The sequence below is a fragment of the Mus caroli genome, chromosome 11, assembly GCF_900094665.2.
Source record: "Mus caroli chromosome 11, CAROLI_EIJ_v1.1, whole genome shotgun sequence".
Lineage (NCBI taxonomy): Eukaryota > Metazoa > Chordata > Mammalia > Rodentia > Muridae > Mus > Mus caroli.
In genome coordinates this window covers 28,119,199-28,139,899 of record NC_034580.1, presented here as the reverse complement: position 1 = coordinate 28,139,899, position 20,701 = coordinate 28,119,199, and the positions used below count along the sequence as shown (strand labels likewise).

General features: G+C 50.8%; 1 protein-coding gene across 1 annotated transcript in view; it reads right to left on the bottom strand.

Annotated features, from left to right (window-relative positions):
• Stk10 (serine/threonine kinase 10) overlaps positions 1-20,701 on the bottom strand; it is a 93,096-nt gene that overhangs the window by 71,838 nt on the left and 557 nt on the right. The gene's annotated exons all lie outside the window — the stretch shown is intronic.

Sequence of the window (20,701 nt, the reverse complement as noted above, 5' to 3'; positions counted from 1 at the left end):
GCTCTAGAAGGCTTCCCAGGCCCCCACACAAGTGTGAAAACAGAGTCGGATGTCCAAGGGGACACAGACACTCCCGACAATGGCCAGAGCACATGAGGTGTCAACACTGGGGAGCTCAGACCAGAGAGAACATGCTGTGTGACTGATAAGGAGGTAAGATATAACCAAAAACAAACAAACAAACAAACAAACCCCCAAAAACAACAACAACAAAAAGAACTGTAGGCCTCAAAAGCTAAAGTGATGAACAGGATATTAACTCTGCTCTGCTCTGCTAAAATTCGAAAAAGAGAGAAATAAGCCTGTGAACAGTTGGGTCCTGCCACTTCACCACACAAGAGGGACCTGGAAACCAGACACAAGACTCACAACTCCCTCAGTGTCGCCCCCCCCCCCCCCCCCCAGCTACCAGAGATGCTGCTACAACCTTCAGCCTCTCTACCCTGGTGCTCACAAGGGCAGAGTTCACAGTGTTGACACAGCCCTAGAAGCCAGCAGCTGCTTGTCACTAACACAGGGGCAGTGGGTGCTCTACCAGCGCCTTTCTGGGGTGCCGTGCGCCACACCCACTCTGACCTTTAGTGACAACTGTACACACCCCACCCAGGACAGTCCTTTCTGTGCATCTCCAGCCCCTGAGTGACAACACAAGTTCCCTCACAGGATCAAGCACGGTGGCCCACACCTCAGATTCTCCAGCAAAGCAAGTCCAAGTTCAGAGAGGAGACGTGCCTAGGACCTACACCTGGGTCATCTATCTTTGCAGATTCTCTACATTCCCCAGACCAGTGGTTCTCAACCTTCCCAGCACTGCCTCCTTTTAATAGACTTCCTCCTGTTGTGGTGATTCCAGCCATAGAATTACATCACTGCTATTTCGTAATTGTAATTTTGCTGGTGGTATGAATCATAAGTTTTTTCTTATCTGTGTTTTCCCCATGGTCTTGGATGACCCCTGTGAAAGGGTCATTTGACCCTCCAAAGGGGTCATGACCAACAGGTTGAGAACCGCTGTTGCACATTATACAAGTTCATCCAATCTCCAGCAGAGAGAAGCCTTTACAACCAGGTTACTTCACTCGCTATGCCTCGCAGGCCCATTTAGGGTGACCACACACTCAGACAGCTACCCGCTCCCTGCCCTCAGGAATTAAAATCAGGATGGAGAGGTGTCACCAATCCTGCAGAGAGGGACCAGGGTTGCTGCGATGGGTGTGGCCTCAGAAGGCACCAACCGCACCTTTGAGGAGGAAGTGGTGTGAAGGTTCCAACCAGCATTTGCCTGGCTATTCTCATCTCAGGTCTTCCTATCTAAGCTGCTGAGAGCCCCAAACCCCCTGCAGGATGAGAACAGCTCCTCGTTTATGGGGGACAGAGTCTGCTCCCCCTTGGCTGACACTTCTTAGGTGTGATAGCTCAACCACCATCTCAATCACACTCCGGGACAGTGTGGTTAGCAGTCCAGCTACTGAGCCTGCGCGTGCCGGGTGACCGGCCCTCCCCCACCAAAGTTCTTTTCGGAGTAGAAGTCAGGAAACCTTCAGAGCCCAGCCCAGGTGAGCAGGATCTATGGAGGGGTCCCTTTTCCCTCAATTTTGAATGCTTGTTCAGAACAGCTTAAAAATCCTCTAGAGAGGTGAGGAGTGTTGTCACATGCATTTAATCCCAGCACTAGACAGGGCACAGGCAGGTAGATCTTTGAATTGAAAGCCAACCTAACTCACTACAGAGTGAGTTCCATTACGACCAGGGCTACACAGAGAAACCCTGTCTGGAAACACATACATAAATCCATGAGAGAAGCAGCTAGAGTCCCCCTCTCTCTTCCTCTCTGCCTTTCCTTTGGAGAGGCAGAGAGGAAGGGTGGGCCTTTGGGGGTGGCAGATTGAGGGTCAGGTGACCACAGCACCTCCTCAGCCACCATAAGCTAGGCAAAAGCCACCTATCAATCACCGCCCAGGCTGTGTGACACCTTTCCCTGAGTTCCCTGGATGAATGAGGACTGTTTTCCAGGAGTGCACAGAACCTGCTTTGCCTTACACTGTAAGAGGCGCATTGACCAAAGGGCCGGGCCTCCAGCAAGGAGCCAATATCAACACCAAGACTGCTCAGTCGGTGCCCAGTGCCTTTCTCAGACTTCAGAAGCCGGAGCCCACAAGGGAGGGGCCACGCAGTGACTGTGCCAAAACCGAATTCCTTAAGAGCCTGGCTGAAACAGCAACCCAGTCCCAAAGAGCAGCAGAGGATGTTGCAACCCCAACCAGCCAGTGCTGCCCAGTGCCACCCAGACCTGGAGGGCAAATACCATTCTCAGTCAACAGAGGAAGCTGAGATTCAGACAGGCGTGTGAGTTTTGAAGGCCGGACCTGTCACAAGCCAGACTGCTCAGAGCACCAAATCACATCCAGAAGGTTTAGCTGATCTAAGCTAAAGACCAATGGCAAGCACAGCCAGAACCAACCACTCATAGCAAGGGGCCTCGACAGGTGCAGGCACGGAGCCTCCCACAGACACGGAGGCAGGCACTGGCCACATGTAGTTCCCAGACATGGGAACTACAGAAGTAGTTCCCAGACAGCAGACCGAGGCCTGGAGAGGGGAGCATGGAGTCTAGAGCACCTGGGTCGTGGGTTCAAAGACAATGTTATGCCTTCTAGGGGTTGCTTGTTTGTTTGCTTCCTGCTTGTTTAATGTATGAGAAAATGGACTGTCAGTCAGGTGTGTGGCTATAGTACCAACTCCCTGGAAGGCAGAGAGGCAGGAGCATCACTTGGCCCCAGGAGCTCAAGGCCAGCCTGGCCAACAGAGTGAGACCCCGTCTCCCATAAAAAGAGAAGCCACATATTGAGAAGGGTGAAATCACCATACAGCGCCATACAGCTGTAGCCAACAGGACTCCCCCCCACCCCTGCACTCCCACGCCGCCCCACCCCAGTGTTTCAAAGTCCTTGAACCTAACTGCTTTCCAGAGCTGCCGATGTAGTCAGCATGAGTTCTGTCTGGGGCTCCAGATCCCCTCTGTACAGCTGGAGGGTGGGGCAGGATGCCCAAGTGCTCTCTCTCTCTCTCTCTCTCTCTCTCTCTCTCTCTGCTATGGGGAGACCTTGGAGAAAGGGCTGAGGGTCTGAATAAATGAGGTGCACGCAGAAGAGAGCAGGCAGGATTTCCATTCGCATGCAGCATCAAGGCTTCAAAAATCCGTCTGTCAGTTCTATGGCAAGACCAGGGATGAGGGGGATCCTCGGTCCTGCTGCTCGCTGGCGGTCTCTAACCTCAGAGCCCACACCCTTGAAAGCAGAGACAGTGGCCACTTGTGTTTTCTGGCTCAGACACTCTGTGGGAACAATCCTCCCGGTTGTGACAGCCTGGGGCCCTGCCTCGAGGAGGTGGGGCCACTCTTCCAGGCCAGCCAGAAGCCCTGCCCTACCCCAGGGATACAGCAAGCCAGTTCATAAGCTGAGGGATTACTGAGACCTGGTAGCATGAAAGTCAGGGGACAGTCCCCAGATGGGTCCCATTTTTGGGCTTGGTTCTCTCCCTTCTTAAGAAATGGCTGATATCCCAGAATGTAGCAAGGCCTTTACTTTAGCCACAGCTTATAAACTCCCTGATTCCCATTCTCCAGATGGAGAAACTGAGTCTACAAAAAAGAATGCAGAGACCTAAGCCTGAGCTCAATGACTGAAGGAGAATGAAGGAGAATGGGGTGCAGAAGGCTAGGGCCTCATAGCCTCTGCAGCTGTCTGGAAATGAGTCCTGGGGCACCCCACTCTGTACTGTTGCCACAAAACTCTACTCTCTTTGGGAACTGCCTCACTCTCAGCCCAGGATCCAGAAGGGCCGATCCCACCCTGGCCCAGGTACACACGCAACTCAAACAGTCAGAGCCACAGGTCACAGCCAACCTTGTCGGAGCTGCTGGTTTAGCTACTTGGACATGTGATCCCAGGTGGGCAAACTGTCCCTGAATACTTTCTTGTTTGTTTTGGATTTCATTTTCCTAAGGTTACCAGAAAAGCAGCCTTTTCTTTCAGTAGGGTGGTTAAACTGGCAGAGTGGAAGGTGGGGAACTGTGGGCCCCACCCCCACCTTCCTGGCTCCTGTGCGGGTGTGCTAGGGCTCAGATCTAAGGCTCAGGCATGCCCAGCAAGGGCTCTACCACTGAATTATATCCCTAATCCTGCATGTGAACAAGTCTAAGATGGGCTTGCTTTTTTAGTATGTATGGTGTGTGCGCGTGTGTTCACATGTATGTGGACATGTGTGTTTATGCATGCATGTGAAGGTCTGGGGTTGGGTGTCTTTCTACGTCACTCATGGTTTTGGCTAGTCTGTCTAGCCAGTCTGCCCCAGGAGACTGCCTGTCTCCAGCTCCCATGGTCTGGGATTACTGGCTTTTACATGAGTGGTGTGATCTAAACTCTGGCCCTCACAGTCACATAGCAAGTGCTTACACCGGGCCATCCCCCATCCCTGAGTTGCTGTTGCTGTTGCTGTTGCTGTTGCTGTTGCTGTTGCTGTTGCTGTTGCTGTTGCTGTTTAGTGGTGCTGTGGGTTGACACCCAGGCCTTACGCTTGCTAGGCGAACATTCTACAGGATACAATACTAGGATTAGCTACATCCTAATACAGGATAGTCCATCTTGTCTCTTCTTCAGAGTCAGCCAGAGAGCAAAGACAAGATGGAAGCAGGGCCCACAGAGGGAGGAGCCAGAGTGCTGAGGACCTCAGAGCACTGGGGCCAGCTGTCCTGTCCGTTACTGGGTTATGTGAGACAATAAACTCCCCTGGGGACTCGTGTCGTTTGCTACCAAAAAGGAAATGAGTCTCCCATCTGGGGCTGTTCCCACAGAGAGCAGGCATGGATGGAAGAGTTTTAACACCTGCCACACATAGGGCTATCTCAGTCCCACTGTGGCCACAGAGGGATATTCACAAGATGAATATCCCAGGAGAGATAACCTGCGACTAGGAGACCAACTTGGTAAGTACAACTACGGGCAAACCAAAACCACAGAAAAAGAAAAGAAAAAGTGAAAGAAACAGATTGCTGTACACTAATTAAATTAACAAGAACAGCACTAGTGACCAGATGCCAGGATGATGGAGTAAAAGAGAAGCCTTCATTACCAGAGGCGAGAATTTAAACACCTTCACTCTTCCAAAAGAAACAACTGGCCAGAGTGGTTCTGTTTCGTTTTTTGGTTTTTTGTTTTGTTTTTGTTTTTGTTTTAGACATGTCTGAAATATCGTTTAAGCCTATTAGCCCTCATTTCTGGGACTTTAGAGCCAAGAAATAAGTCAAGAAAGACAACAAAAGAAACGTACAGGATCTAGCTCACAGCCTATAATGAAATAAGGCAGGAGCTGCCTAAATGCTTAATGGCGAGACGACAACTAAGTTGCCGTAATGGGACATTAGCAACCCTTGAACGCAGCAAGTGAGATCTAGCAACAAGGGGAAACAGGCTAAGCCACAATCCTAACAAAACAGGATAAAGACGTTGTCCTTGGGAAGAGAGCATGGCTACAGACAGAGAGGAGCTGAGGACAGGCCACAGAAAACAAGTGGTTTTTTCATGGATGCCAGCTGGCAATTACGCTCCAGAGTCCCAGTAAGGGTCAGGGAGTGAAAAGGAGTCTCCTGGACAGAAGAGAAGGTGAGCACGTCCCCAGCCCTAGCCTTACAAGTTCTTACAGGCTGGCAGAGGCGGGCAGCCTGAGCCGCGCTGGCCAGATGGCTGCTGCGAGCTACCCAGGGAGGGATAAATGAATCAGAATATAATAATGTGAAACCTGAGCGACTTGGTGGCATTTGCCATGTGTCAAATGCTTCCTGACCAACAAGAGGTGGCTGATGGACTGAACACAGCAGACACGCAGAGCAGCCTCACGTCAGCAGAGCGGTCCAGTGGACCTCTGTAGTAGAAACCGTCCTCAGAGGAGAGAGAATATCTTCAAAGTCCCAGGCTCCAGAAGAGTTTTGTTTGTTTTTCCAGAAAGAGAAAAAGGAGAGAGAGAGAGAGAAAGAGACAGAGACAGAGACAGAGACAGAGACAGAGAAACAGATAGATAGACAGACAGACAGAAAGAGGGAGGGTTCCAGCACATACAGATGAGTGTGAGAGAGAAAGAGAGGGAAAGAGAGAGATTGAGAGACAGAGACAGAAACAGGCAGGCAGAGAAACAGACAGACAGACAGACAGACAGACAGACAGAAAGAAAGAGAGAGGGGGGCATAAGGGTGGTACAGATACTCCCACCCCTAGACACACAGCTGGTGCTGAGGTCACCTAGCAACTTGGCTAAGGCTCAGGTGTGAGGAAAGAGTTGCAGCTGACCTGTCCATGAAAGTCTATGTGTGGCCAACAGCTGAAGTCTGGAGCAGGCAAAGCTAAAGTTTCTACTTTCCTGTCTCTGGATGCTCGTGGCTGTACTGGGCATGTGTCGGATGAGGTCCAGGCCCCTGGGACCAGTGGATCTCGGACTATGTCGTAGGGAATGGTGATGAGTGCCACCAATCATAGGAGGGTGTTGGTTTAGGGACCAGGGAGAGGGCATCAGTTCAGGCCAGAGAAGAACTGGTTATTGCAAGGAAAAGAAGGGGATGAGGGGCAATAGACCTAGAGCCTAGTGTTCAGCAGGAGCTGGGAATCAATGGCTGGCAAGGAGGAGGCAGGATAAGAAAGGCTTGCTTACATTACAGCAGGTATTCTGGAGACAGGAAGCTGAGCACTGGCCTTGACCCAGTACAGGCCCAGGAGGAACGGAGATGGAAATCACCTCCTTCCATAGAAAAGAAAAAGAAGGCACAGAGAGAGAAAGAGACATGTCCCAGATCACACACTAGAAAGCAACTCTCAGGCCTTGAACTCAGGCAGATCTGATTCACAGCCCAGGTCTTTGCCTTAAGCCAATCATCTCCAGGGTCTCCAGACAAACGGCATTGGGCCCCAGCCCTCCGTGACCACCTCTTGTTCCACTACCTACACGCACAGACACTGTGTGGCTTCCTGAAGCTGAACAGACACAGCGTGAGCTCCCTGGCCAGCACACTGGCCCCTGCCTGAGCCCTTGTTAGCGCTTCCACGACAGGTTGCTGGTGCTACAGTCACACACAACTCAGATCTGAGCTGGCTATGAGCTATGAAAAGCCAAGCCCCTGTCTGATTACTCTCAGCCTACACCCCAATAGAGCCTGGCACAGAATGGCCAGGGAATGGGGTGGGGAGAACAGGGAAGGAAGCCTTGATGATAGACATGAGGGAGGAAGAATGGGTGGGAGGACAGACGAGGGTGTGGGAGGACGGATGAGAGGGTGGGAGGACAGATGAGTGGGTGGGAGGATGGATACAAATGAGTGGGGTGGTGCTTTGAGTGAGAATGGCCCCTCTAGGCTCATTCCTTCGAATGCCTGGTCCCCAGTTGGTGGAGCGGTTTGAGAAGGATTAGACGTGTGGCCTTTTTGGAAGGTGTGTCACAGGGGTGGGCTTGATTCTGAGTTGTCGCTTCCTCTATCCCTGCCTCATGCTTGTGGGTCAGCTATGAGCTCTCAGTCATTGCCCCAGCACCTTGCTTGCTTGCTTGCTTGCTTGCTTATTGCCATGCTCCCACCATGATGGTCACTGGCTTGAGGTCTGGAACTGTAAGCCTCGGATAAATTCTGTCTTCTGTAAGGTGCCTTGGAAAATGGCTCTCCTCATAGCAATAGGAAAGTAGCTAAGGCGGGTGGCTAGGAGGAGGGTTAAGCAGACAGGTGGACGGGTAGGCAGAAAGGAGAGGAAGGCCCAGTCTGTACTTCTGTAGAACACGAGAAGACTGGGAAGTGACAAGAGTCTGTTTCCTCCTGGTTCTCCTGTCATCCTGTTCTAGTTCTGGAAGATGCCACTTGTTTGCCTGACAGGAGCCAAAGGCTCTGGCTGGGCCAGGACATACACAGCTAACAAGTCCTGCCAAGTAGAGAGAGCCACTAAGTGCCCCGCCAAACTTCAACTCTCTGACAAAGGAGCCAGCCAAGTTTCAGAAGTGACACTTGAGGACAGCAAAGATTCTGTGGCACAGAAGCAGAGAAGTGACAGACCCACAGACGTACACTCAACACTCCCAGGAGGAGATGCCTGCTGGGTCACCCTGGCACAGCCAGGAAATGCTAAGTCTCCAAGTCCTTTTGGCTTGGGACCAAACCCCAACAGGATCAGCCTCAAAGATGCCGAGCCGTGGCCTTGGCCGAGGAGAACAGCAGCTTGTCCAACTTGGCTAGGCATGTGGGAACCTTTGCATCCCAGCTTTTCAAACACGGTGAGGAGTCCAGCCCCAAGATATCATTGGTAAAGGAAAGGAAAGGAAGGTGGCCGTGGGCTCTGCATCCTGGGGGCAAGGCTCCTTCTTTGTCAGGCTGCCTCCAGTCTAAAGAGAGAATGTGGGGGAGAGTGTGATGCACTCTATAATAAAATCCATTAATCCCTACAATTCAGGGACTATTTGGCCCACCCACCTCAGTTTCCCATCTCAGACCTCTAAGAGCTATAGACAGCAAGCATGCCACTGTTGATTTGATTTGGTTTGATTTGGTTTTTGGTTTTTCAAGACAGGGTTCTCTCCATGCAGCCCTGGCTGTCCTAGACACCACTCTCTAGACCAGGCTGATCTTGAACTCACAGAGATCCCCCAATCTCTGCCTCCAGAGTGCTGGGATTAAAGGGGTGAGCCACCACCTCCCAGCTGCTGCTGTCTTTTTGTTTTGTTTTATTTTTTTAATCCACAGTACTCTCTGTGTTATTTTTTATTTATATTCTAAAATAAGTACACACACACAAAAAAAAGAATTTTAAAACTAGAATAGTACAAAAAAGAAAAATCAAAAGAATTCCAGACACTGCTTTCTGCATTTTGTATGATTGCCTCTCCATACCCCTCTGCAGGCAGGCGGCACAGCCGGCTCGCCCGGGCTGACGCTCTCTGCTGTGTGATGCGTGACTGCAGCAGACTGTGTTCTTCTCCGTCTACCTTTCTACACTGAGGGTATGAAGGCTCCTGCCCGAGACGGTCTGCTGAGCTAACCTGAGAACAGCACTTAGACCAGGCCCAGCTGATTAATGAGAAAGGACAAACGGTGCACTCTACTTTCTCTGCATTCAAATGTCTTTACATTCTAATTAGAGAGGGATAATTTTATATATTCATAGGGTCCAGTGAGACTGCTCAACACACGTAAAGTATGTGACAATCTGGCAGTCTACATGACAGTCACTCATCCACTGCTCGCTGCTGAATATTATAAACATTCAAACGGCCTCTATTGAGCCACGTGTGTTCTAGCCCAGCACCTAGAAGGCAGAGGTAAATAGATGTCTGAGTTCAAAGTCGGCCAGGCGTACATAGAGAGTTCCAGGACAGTCAAGGATTATAAAGTTAGACCCTGACAAAACAAAACAAGATAAATAAACAACAAACAAACCAAAACCTACTACTTTAAAATATACAGCCAAGAGGGGTGCTGCCTGTACTCCTGATCCTGTGCAAGCAAATGCAGTGAGATTGTGACCCATGCACACTGTTAAACCCAGAGCTCTCGCACCCACACCCACATGCACACACACACAGAGGCACACACATGAATGCACCTCCACCGTAGCTGCACTAAAGCATTAAAAGCTGGGTCTCCTATCCAGCCTCTCTCTACACCCATCAGGCATTCTCCCTCTCATTCTGAGAAAGCTCCCCCCCCCCCCCCCCCCGCCGGGAGCTCCAAGCACAGGTAAGCAGAGGAAAGCTCCCCTTTCCCCCCATCCCCCTGCCCTGGGCCCCCAAGCACAGATAAGCACCATCGCTCCCTCTCTACCGCTACCACTCCCTCTCTATCTCTACCTCTACCTCTCTACTCTAGATCAAGTCCTCCATATTTCTGTCCCCACTCGCACTGTCACCTCCAGCAGTGGCTAGCTAGTCTACTGAAGAGAAGCTTCACCAGACTCTGGACTAGGCCAACGCTGGCACCTCGGGCTCTAAACTCCTCACTAACAGCGGCACCCAGCCACGTCCTTGGCCCTCTTGGATTTCCTCTTGCCTCTGAAGGTAAGGGGGGCCCTGGAATCCTTCAGAAAGAGCCCAAGACTCTGGACAAAGGTAGGAAGATTCCTGAGGAGAAACAGGGCAGCATGCCAGCACAAAGGGGCTGGACAAGGGCACCCACCTTAGAAGGCCAAGAATGGGCTTGGGCTCCCAGACAAGGAAAACAGAAACAAGCAAGACCCAACACTGGTTCCTCCCTCCAGGATAGTCTAGCTGCCTCTCTGATATCCAGGGTGCCCTCAGTCACCCTAAACCCCCTACCACGGGGCAGTCAGAATTGGGGCCTTGGCATTCCCAAGCTCTAGTGGCCTTCTGGTTTGGGTTGTCTGTTGTACTGACATGGAAGCTTAGGCCTCATGCACACATCAGTCTTGGGGTGGCCTTCTTCATTTTTATCTCCAGCAAATCATGTTTATCTTCATACCACAGAGCAGTAAACACAGGCTGACCCTAGGAACCATCACTGGCATCTAGCCAGAGAAGCCTTAGCACAAGCAGTGAGGGACCTCCAGGGAATGTGTCTGTCCCTCCCCAGGGATCCATAATCATCTGAAGTCTAGCCCCAGACTCGGGATCACAGCAACAACAGTTGTTTATCTGGCTTTCTCTGTACCGGGTAGCACTTTTGAAACCGGGTAGCACCCGTGAAGACGGCTCAAGGGTTAAGAGTATGTGTAGCTCTTGAAGGACAGCAGGATGGTTCCCAGCACCTATAGGTGGTTTCCAACCACCTGTAACTCCAGCTCCAGGGGATTCAATGTCCTCCTCTGGCTGCCAGAGGCACCTGCACTCATGTGCACATACCTGTGTGGATGTGTGTGTGTGTGCATGTGTGCGTGCGCACATCTTGGAAACATTTAAAGCTTCTTTATTGCCGGGCGGTGGTGGCACAGACCTTTAATCCCAGCACGTGGGGGGCAGAGGCAGGCGGATTTCTAAGTTCAGGGCCAGCCTGGTCTACAGAGTGAGCTCCAGGACAGCCAGGGCTACACAGAGAAACCCTGTCTCAAAAAAAAAAAAAAAAAAAAACCAAAAAAACAAAAAACAAAACATCAACAAAACCAAAGAAGCCATTCCTCTACCCAACGGCTTCCTCTCCAGCCCAACCTATTCTGTTTCCAGGGACTTTACATCCACTGGAGAGGGCAAAGGAACACAGGGAGTCTGGCATGGGAGGAGCTGGCTGCTAGAGCATCTGAGGCTAGGGCAGTAACAGAGGCACCCCTTGCAAAGCACTACCCCCCCTCAGCACCTCTTGGGCCCCATCTCCTCCACCGTCAGGTCCGGTAGAGTTAACCGTCTAGTTACCAGTCAGAGGCTCAAAGCCCCAGCCCTCTTCACCATGCTGGTTTACACAAAAGAATCAGCAAGCTGTGGAGGAAGGAAGAAAAAAAAAAAAAACTTGCAACATGGGAAAGCAGAAGCGAAAAGGGAAGGGAAGGAGAGGACAGAAGTGGGAGGTGCCTGAGGAGGGAGGGCAGGAGGCCCCTTGGGGTGTATCTCCCCATGACAGGTCTTGCCTCCTAGCCTCCCCACCCACCCACCAGGGCCCAGGATGGTGACAAGAACCTTCATCATCTTCTGCCCTCTGGAGGCCCCCAGCCACTTCCTCTGCAGCCCTGCCCATTACCACTTCCTCTGGAGGGGAGGCCACCATCAACATCCACTTGAAGAAGGCTCAGAAAGAAGGTCATGTTTCTAGAAATGAATCCACAAGGCCAAGAGCAGACACCACAGGAAAGCAACCTCCTCTGCCTAACATGACCTACGGCTTTCCTTCTGCTCTCTGCAGGGAAAAGGTGCAGAGCCAGGGCTAGAAAGACCTGGGATTAAGTCTCAGTCCTGCCATGAAAGGGCTGTGTGACACTAAAAAAGTCACTGGCCATCTCTGGGCCTCTGCCATACCAGGTATAGTAGAAGAGTGGGGGTATTGACTATCTCCTGCCTTTCTGAAGAAGAGAAGAGAAAAACAGTGGACAGTAATAATGTAGTAATAGTGAATCCTCCCACAGAGACCTGCAAGGCTCGAAACACAAAAGTGGTCAAGAACTATTCCATGAGCTAACACTTGAGCTCCCAGTGTCCCTGATGCTGGTGACTAACCACAGGCTGTCACATCCTTCAAGGACCCTGTCTAGTTACATCATTACTGCAGCCTTTGCGGTGAATGAACCCAGCATGAGCAGAGCTAGGTACTCCTTCCAGCCTCAAACCCTGGCAAAAGTCCCATTCCCATCCCAAACCCTCCCCTCACTCTCTCCCTCAGCACACACCTCCTTTGTACACTGGTGGCCCTGCACTAGGCATTTGCCAATTCTAGGCTCTGACCTAGGCCTCAACCACACCTCAGGTGGGAATTCCTCCACCCCGACAGGGTGCTCTAGTCTCCATACAGTGGCTGGTTGGACTCACCTTTCCTAGGCACCCACGGTTGGGGCACAGGAGGCCTGGCTGCATCCTCAGATAAATCATTGCCCCTTTCTGGTCATGGCCTTGTCCCCTTTCTCCCATCTACAGAGGGGACCTTTCTGACATTATATATGCTCATTTGGAGCATATATGCTGGAGCAAATAATGTTCGTTCTGATGACAGAAAGGACATTATTTGAAGTCAAAACTACCACATTTAACTTCCTACTTTGTCACTCAGGGTCCTCTTGACTGAGTTCCCACTACGATCTGAATGCCTATGTCTCCCTCAAAAGCCTATATATGGGGATCCTAACTCCAAGATGATAGCATTAGTCGGGCAGTGGGGGCGCACGCTTTTAATCCCAGCACTTGGGGGGCAGAGGCAGGTGGATTTCTGAGTTCAGGGCCAGCCTGGTCTACAGAGTGAGTTCCAGGACATCCAGGGCTACACAGAGAAACCCTGTCTCGAAAAACAAACAAACAAACAAACAAAAAAAGTCTGGGCCTTTGACCCAGTGATTAGGTTAAAGGTCAGGCCTTTGTAATAGGATCTGAGTCTTGATAGGAGAAGTAGACTCGAGGGCACTGGCTCACCCCTCCACCGCATGAGCACACAGTGAGAAGGCTTGCCAAACACCCAATCTGTAAGAGCCTTCTTCCTGGTCTTCCCAGACTCCAAGCACTGTGATCATAACTGTCGGCATTCTATACAGCTACAGTAGATGGCTATGCACACCAAGGGACTAGTGGACACAACCTTGCCCTGACAGTACTCCGGCATGCTCACCTAAAATGCTCAAAATCCACTGGTCTCTGGGAAGAGAGGAGGAACATAGTGGGCCAGAGCTGCAGGGCTATAGGGCCAGGCTGGCTCGACGGTGCTCAACACAGTGTACAGCTGAGCACGTGAAATCACATAGGTCTGTATAGACTCCACAAGCTTGCATGTGGAGACTTCAGAAGAAAACTGAACGTATCTACTGATGTTTGTCAGATGTTAAAATGACTACTGTACTACCCAGTCACTCTTTCGAATACCCCTGTGCGGCTCCTTCAGTCTGTGGGACATTTCAGGGATAGCAGCCAGGCTTCCCTGCTCCTACAGATAGGACCCAGCAGGAACACTAATGAGGATGCTTCCAAAGGAAATCTACCACTGGTCTGCTATGAGCAATTTCCTGGTTTCAAATGCCATCCCTGGTCAAGTAGCTTCAGATTTAGCCCTGGGGGTTGGGGGGGTTGGCCACACAAACCCAACCTCAGGGCAACAAGTTCAAAAGCTGGCTGTGGTCAACCTGGGTCTACCTGCCACTCACCAGTCCAGATTCGTTCCCTCTGCCTTCTGCTCACCATCTGGCTGCCCGGCCCACAGGCAGCTTCCCATTCACATAGCTCTGTGGTCTCTGTCCAAGCTCTCTTGACAGGCAGCACCCAGTCAACAGTGACTGCTGGACACTACTGTCCTTCAAGCAGCTGCTCAGACACGCCATGCCAATCCCCCCTTACCCTCCCCATCCTCACCCCTCATCCCCCCCCACCCCACCCACCCCCGCTGCCCTGTGGTGCAGGAGGCTAACTTGCATGACAGTTCTGAGGGTGGCTATCTTATAAGTTCCACTCAAAAACTGAAGCTCAGAGGCAAGCCACTCACCTCTCCCATGGCACCACTGTTAAGTGGGGCAGCCAAGATTTGAACTCTCACCTCTCTGACAGTGAGGTTTAAGTCTTTTCTCATGTAGCACATGGGGGTGGCAGATGCAGTGAGCCCTCCCAAACCTGTGGCTTCTACGTCCAACTCTGGGTTAAACACATTTAAAAAACAAACAAACAAACAAACAAACAAACAAACTGCATTTGTACTGAACAGATGCAGGCTTTTCTCTGGTCTTATATTCCAGGGATGCCATGCAGACTTACACAGGACTTCAGTGTCATGGCGTTAGAAGTTATCCAGAGATGACAGAGAGTGGACGGGACACTGTGCCGATAATATTCCCACTTTATGTGACAAAATTAAGCTTGCTCAGGTGCCGGTGTCGGAAGGAGTCCTAGGACCAATTCCCATGGACGGTAGAGGCTACTTTACAGCCAGTGGAACTATATTACAGATACGCTCATCTATTTAACTGGAGGACTCTGCCTCCCCCTCACACCCCAGAGCATGTGACAGCGTTCAGGACAGTCTTGGCAGCCGCAATTTGGGGTGGGGGTGGGGGGCGGCTTCTGACATCTGGAGGAGACAACACAAGCCGGGATGTTGAGAACATCTACAAGGCATAAGGCAGGCCCACAACTGCAAACTGAAGCTCCAGGAGAGGGGTGGGGGGAGTAAGAGGGAGGGGCAAGCTGTGTTTGTGTTAGCAATTCTACAAGGCCAAAGGACTAAACTTGAAGATTAGGGAGAATTAAAATGTTGCAGACAAAAGACAAATTACCTTGGGTTATTTTCAGTCCCTTTGAGAACTCTCTACTGTCTATCCCTGTGTCTAAACCAAATATCCCTGCAACTACCAAAACCTTAAAATGATTCTTAACTGACTGCCAGATCTCAGCAACCTGAAAGCCAGGAACATCTCAGAAAGCTTCTGAAAGCCTACAACAGAGTCTCCCTACTTGGCTGTGACCCACCTACCTACCCATGGCCCCATCGACACACTGATTATAACTTATTTTGCTCTGTGACCAATAATAAAATCTCATGTGAGCGCTTCCTCGATGAGCACGGATCAACCTGGGTCTGTGTCCTGGGCACCAGCATTCATATTTGGTCCCAGGATTGCTTGTTCCCTCTGAGGCCAAAACAGTGTTCTGTTGACCCAATGAAGATTGGCCCTGACACCCATGTCAATCAACAGTGCCCAGGCTGGAAGCCCAGGTGCCACAGCTGAGCTGCAAGTCTTTCTGCTTTGTCCCAGATAAGTGACAGTGGCAAGCTAAGACCTTCTCAGAGCAGAACTCAGAGTGTCAACAATCATAAATGATCGATCCTGGGACTGCTTGGGAGGGGACTAGAAGCAAAGCCACGCCTCTCTGTGGACGCCTCCCTGCACTGTAGACACCCCCTCAAAGGTACAGCCTCAGCTAAGAGGAAGCCACTGGCTTAACAAGCAAATGGGGTCACAATGGAACATAGATCCTACTGTCCTTCATAGTGGCTGCCCTAGGGTACCCTCGGATGGCCCTGGGGCTTTCTTCCTCATCTAGGTGACCTCAAGAGATGGGGGTTGGGTGAGCATCAGCCCTCCTGCCATCTAGTCACACCCATTCCTACCCAGGCCTACTTTGAGATTGCTGAGAAGTGCCCAGTGTGTCAGGAGTTGACCAAAGCCAGCTGCAGAAGCTGAACCTTGCCAGGTGCCCTTAAGGGACATCGGGAGCCTTTCTGATGAGTGAGGAACTGCTCACAATAGCTTGGACTGGAGTTTAAAAATACTGGGCTGAGAGGAAACAAGGTTACTGCCTAGGGGCAGATCCCTTTCCGGAATAGGAATAGAAGGGACCAGTAGGGGAGGAGGAGGAGGAAGAAGAGGAGGAGGATACTGGAGGCCTTGGACAGCCCCAGGGGAGACAGGCGGAAACCCACATTTTGCAACACTGGAGGGTGGATGGGGCTGGCCTGGTGTGATGGAGGCCCCCCAGCACTGCCAGCCTGGCTTCCAAAGCCAGCAGACATGGGGCCACCTGAAGTCTGGACACAGCTGCCAAAGTCCCCCACTCCCTGGGGATCCACAAGGACTCTGAGGTTGACTGCTGGCAAGAGAAGGCAGCAAAAGGCCTTCCATAAATGAATCTCATTGTATTTTTTAAATCACCTTCTGGTCAGCTCTGCTACAGGGCTAACTTTGTTGTAAGTGTTGTTTCTTTGCAAGGTCCTTGGCATGCCAGGGAGCTAAAGTCACTTTGACTTATGTGCAAGGCAGAAAAATGGTGGATGACAGCTGGTCAGAGCAAATCCAAGGGGTTGCAAAAAACACATGAGGACGCCCCAAACACATGGAGGGACAGACGGCAGGCTACCAGCCCCACACTATTCTCTACCTATGTCCTTGCTTACTGCCATATGATGGATTTCCTACCCACACAAGGTCAGCCTGCACAGATCTGTGCTTCTGAGGTCGTGTCTTACAGAATAAAGCAACAGCTGTAGTCCCTGACAGGATAAGAATTGATCAATTCTATCTATTTATTTATATTTATTTGGTTAGTTGTTTTGTTTTGTTTTGTTTTGTTTCCAGACAGGGCTTCTCCGTGTAGTCCTGGCTATCCTGGAACTCACTCTATATGCCAGGCTGGCCTCATAAATCCACCTGCTCCACCTCCCAAGTGCTGAGATTAAAGGTGTGTGATTGGATTTGTTAGTAGTTTAAAAAATAAAATGAAAAAAAAAAAAGCCAAGGCCAACGGCCTGTGCCTGTATCACCAGCCACATAGGGGACGAAGGAAGGAAGATTGCTTAAGGCCAGGTGCTTGAGGTCAGCCTGGGGAACACAGAAAGACCCTCTTTCAAACAACCAGGAACAGACACAGAAAGAAGCCCAGGCTGGGGATACAGATTCGTGGCGAGAAGTTTCCCTAGTGTCCACAGTGTTTGGATTCAGCACTGAAGAATATAAACATAGTAAGCTAACAACTGACAGCGACTTTTTTTTTTTAGTCATTTTACCTCCCCAAACCACCATTTTAATTAACCCTTTAAAAGCCTAGAGCGCCAAAGCGATCCCCAGAAAGCAAAGTCATCGCCTCCCCCTCTGCACCAGACAGTGCTGAGGACAGTGCCTTCCACTGTAGAACTAAACACTTCCCCTCTGCCACACCTCACAGAAACGACTGCTCACGACAAGAACTCTGAAAACATGTCACCCATGAGCCTCATTTTGAATTCGAGTAATGAACCAGAAATGATTTTCTTTCAGAACCAACTTTGCATCACACAAGAATGGAGTGAGGATGGCTGGACTAAATCAGCCCCCTTCTCTTCAGGCTCAGGCAGACAGACAAAGAAAGACTTGTCAGAAAGCAGAGGGGAGGCGTGGAGGGCGGGTGCACTCCTCTAATCCCAGCACTCAGGAGGCAGAGGCAGGCGAGTATCTGAGTGTGAGGTCAGCCTCCTCTACAGACTTCCAGGACAGTCAAGATTACACAGAAAATCCAGGCCAATGAACCAGACAGTAGCTAGAGGTCATGGCCTTTGACTTGAGAGGTTTTAGTTTAAAAAAAGAAAAAAGCCTATGGAAGTCCTCCAGAAGGGCTGAGGACTGCAGGAATGAACTTCGGTTAAAACGCATAACACCTGAGAAGAAGGTCAAGGTGACAACACAGACATATGTCACTCAATAATGCGGGCACATCTGACAAATGCGTCATCAGTGATTCTTCGGGCTGGAGAGATTTAGCATGTGCTCACATAATCATAAACAGCCTGGGCTCCACAGTGTGCTTAGGCATAGATCACATATGTATGGTATTAACCTGTTGTTTCCACAGCCATGTTGAACAAAAACACCACATAATGAATAGCTGGGAAGATGACTCCATTAATAAGAGCTTGCCTCACAAGAAAAAGCCTGAGTTCAGATCCCAGTACCAGGCGTGGCAGTACAAAGCCTGTAATCCCAAAGTCCAGGAGGCAGAGCCAGGAAGATCCTTGGGGCTCTCAGACCAGGTAGTTAGTTCAATCTGTGAGCTCCAGGCTCAGTAGAGACCCTGTCTCAAAAAATGCCGTGGAGAGTGATTAACGAAGAAACCCAACCCAACCTCTAAAGTGTGCGTGGGCACCTGCACACTTACCGGCACAGAAATACCAAAAAACAAAACCAAAGCTTGTCAGGTGGTGGCGGCACACGCCTTTAATCCCAGCACTCGGAAAAGGTAGGCAGATATCTGAGTTCAAGGCCAGCCCCCTCTACAGAGTGAGTTCTAGGACGGCCAAGACCACACAGAAAATCCAATCTCAACAAAAACAAGCAAAACAAAGCCCTTAAACACAAAATGAAAAGATACTTAGTCAAGAGAGGGCAAACTAAAGACAGTTGAGCTCCGGCCAGCCTAGCAGGAAGCTCTGTGGGAAACTTTAAAATGTTCAAATGTGTTCTAAAATAACACTAGAGAGCACCTCCTAGTAGTTACCTAACAGTGAGAGTCACCTGCCATCCTCCTCAGGCATCTCAAGCCACCACACGTCACATTTCTACACACACAATGCGAGCATCACCACAAACACCCAAGGAATGAGCTGCATCCAAGACACAGCACTGTGCCAACAGAGGTGTCTCTGCTCCTTTATATTCTCAGGGGGCCAGCTGGGTTTTTTGTTTTTGTTTTTTATATGTAAGTACACTGTAACTGTCTTCAGTCACTCCAGAAGAGGGAGTCAGATCTCATTACAGATGGTTGTGAGCCACCATGTGGTTGCTGGGATTTGAACTCAGGACGTTGGAAGAGCAGTCAGTGCTCTAACTGCTGAGCCATCTCTCCAGCCCGCAGGGGGCCATCTTTGTCTGTGCAACCCATCACCAACCCTGACAGACTGTCCAGGAACCAACAAAAGAGTGGGTGACCGGAGAGCAGAGTTTTACCCAGCAAGCAGGAAAGACAATGGAGACTCTTGCCCTTTAGAAAGCAAAGTTCTGCACTAAAGTTTAAATAAAAATGAACCACAGAAATCCAGAACAGGGCATTTGGGGACGGAGGGCAAACTAGAGACAGATGAAGTCCTGCAGTCTAGCAGGAGGCTTTACAGGAAACTTGTAAACAATGGAGAAGGATCTGAAGTGACAATTGAGAGCATCACATAGTAGGTACACAAGAAGGTGACTCAAAGTCCCTAACAGAGGAAAAAAAAAAAGAAAGAAAACATGGAGAGCCAAGGGCATGCACGGAAAAATGGCTGAACATTAGAGACGGTGAGTCAGGCTGGGGGCTCTCACGGCAGTCAAGGCACCTCTGCGGGAGCAGGCAGCATCAGAGAGAGCTGAGTGAGAGAGAGGCTGGGGACCATTTCCTGACATCGCTAGAATGCAGAAGAGGAGCAAGGCCTGGAGGACCGATGAAAGGGTAGACTGGCCTGGTAGCCCTCAAATATGGACAAACCCCTCAGCCAAAGTGTTCCATTCAGTTGGAATGCCAGGTGACCTCTGCTTGACTCTCCCAATGGGGAACTTTGCCCTAGTGGGGGTTCCTCAGCCCTCCCACAGGAAGTACAACTCAGAGAGGAGGTCTCCAAGGGTCTGACTGGCCTCCAAACTGCCACTGCTCCAAGCTGCTGGAGCACTGTAATCTGAGTGCTGAGTGGGGCCCGAGTCTTAGCTTCTTTCTGTTTGCTTTGGTTTTCTGTTTGTGTTACCCTGAGTCAGGGTTTCTCTGTGTGGCCCTGGCTGTCCTGGACTCACTCTGTAGATTAGGCTAGCCTCAGACTCAGATCTGCCTGCCTCTGCTGGAATTGAAGGTGTGCACCACCACGCCCAGCTGAGAGTCTTAGTTTCTAACAAGCTTCCCAATGATGCTATTGCATCTTTCCTAGGGAGCACACTTCTGGGGCGAGAAGCAGACCAACTAGCACATCAATTTCAAGTCAAAGGGAGCAAGGCCCGACTTGGGGAGCTGGAAAAGCCCTTTCTGGGGTCCAACATCCTGAAAGGGTCGGTGAGGCCTCTAACTACAGAAGCCCCAAGGACAATAACATATGGCTTAGGAGGGCAGCTAAGACAGCTGAACTATGGGAGTCTCCCAATAAAAGTAGGGGATGCTATGCTGTAGTGGCCAAACCTACAGTCCAAGCTACTCCAGAGACTGGAGTAGATCTGGGAGACCAGCCTGAGCAACAAGGCTACATAACTGAGTGGTTGGGGAAGCCCGGGGGTGGGGGGCGGGGGCGGGGGCGGGGGCGGGGAGGGGATGTTGAGGAGGAGGAAATGAGAAAGGGTGGAGGCGAGATGAGTTAGGTACTTTGAACAACAACCCAGGCATTCAGAATTGGCTCAGAGGACCAAACCCCAGGAGCTGTCCGTCTGCACACGTGTCTATATGGAATCATCTATGCCCCACCCACTCCTCCTCAGCCTGTCTTCCTCCAGGGGAGAGGTAACTGCAGACAGGGAGCCTCTGGTGACTCAGGCGACTAGAAGCCAAATCTGTGCCCTGCAGCTGCAGTCACAGGACCCTGTCCTCGCTTTCCGTTGAGCCTTCTAATCCCAAGCCTGTCCTCACTCACTCCAGGGCC